Genomic DNA, 233 nt, shown 5'->3' on the forward strand with positions numbered 1-233 from the left:
GCGCTCGGCAGCAGCCCCCAAAATACCGGCCCCCCACCCCGGCGGGACCCCGCTGGCTGCTCTCCTCGCCGGGTTCACCCCGTCGTCTTCGGGCTGCGGGAAGTGCAATGGTGCAAATGCCCGGCGGGGCTCCCCCCGCCCTCCGGGAGCTGCCGACGGAGAGGAGGCCCGAGCGACCCCGCTTCCCCCCGCGGCTGCTTTCTGGTGGTGCTTTGGAGGGGTGGGGAAAAAAA

Source organism: Egretta garzetta, unplaced genomic scaffold (genome assembly GCF_000687185.1).
Source record: "Egretta garzetta isolate BGI_Z169 unplaced genomic scaffold, ASM68718v1 scaffold44, whole genome shotgun sequence".
Taxonomy (NCBI): Eukaryota; Metazoa; Chordata; class Aves; order Pelecaniformes; family Ardeidae; genus Egretta; species Egretta garzetta.